We start from the raw sequence: 1,011 nt of genomic DNA, 5'->3' as shown, positions 1-1,011 counted from the left end.
TGTTTTGTGTTTGTTATTGTAGGTCTTTCCCTTCTCTTGTGTTTCTTGCCTAGAGAAATTCCTTTAGCATTTGTTGTAAAGCTGGTTTTGTGGTGCTGAACTCTCTCAGCTTTTGCTTGTCTGTAAAGGTTTTAATTTCACCATCAAATCTGAATGAGATCCTTGCTGGGTAGACTAATCTTGGTTGTAGGTTTTTCTCCTTCATCACTTTAAATATGCCCTGCCACTCCCTTCTGGCTTGGAGAGTTTCTGCTGAAAGATCAGCTATTAACCTTATGGGGATTCCCCTGTGTGTTATTTGTTGTTTTTCCCTTGCTGCTTTTAATATATTTTCTTTGTATTTAATTTTTGATAGTTTGATTAATATGTGTCTTGGCATGTTTCTCCTTGGATTTATCTTGTATGGGACTCTCTGTGCTTCCTGGACTTTATTAACTCTTTCCTTTCCCATATTAGGGAAGTCAACTATAATCTCTTCAAATTTTTTCTCAGTCCATTTCTTTTTCTCTTCTTTTTCTGGGTCCCCTATAATTCAAATGTTGGTGAGTTTAATGTTGTCCCATAGGTCTCTGAGACTTTCCTCAGTTCTTTTCATTCTTTTTTTCTTTATTCTGCTGTGCAGTAGTTATTTCCACTATTTTATCTTCCAGGTTACTTATCCATTCTTTTGCCTCACTTTTCTGCTATTGATCCCATGTAGAGTATTTTTAATTTCATTTACTGTGTTGTTCATCATTGCTTGTTTCCTCTTTAGTTCTTCTAGTTCCTTGTTAAATATTTTTTGCATTTTCTCTATTCTATATCCAAGATTTTGGATCATCTTTACTATCATTTTTCTGAATTCTTTGTCTGGTAGACTGCCTATTTCCTCTTCATTTGTTAGGTCAGGTGGGTTTTTATCTTGCTCCTTCATCTGCTGTGTGTTTTTTCTGTCTTCTCATTTGGCTTATCTTAATGTGTTTGGGGTCTCCTATTTTCAGGCTGCAGGTTCATAGTTCCCGTTGTTTTTGG

This window comes from Physeter macrocephalus, chromosome 19 (assembly GCF_002837175.3).
Source record: "Physeter macrocephalus isolate SW-GA chromosome 19, ASM283717v5, whole genome shotgun sequence".
NCBI lineage: Eukaryota > Metazoa > Chordata > Mammalia > Artiodactyla > Physeteridae > Physeter > Physeter macrocephalus.
The sequence above is the reverse complement of the archived record's forward strand: the minus strand, read 5'-3'. Positions refer to the sequence as shown.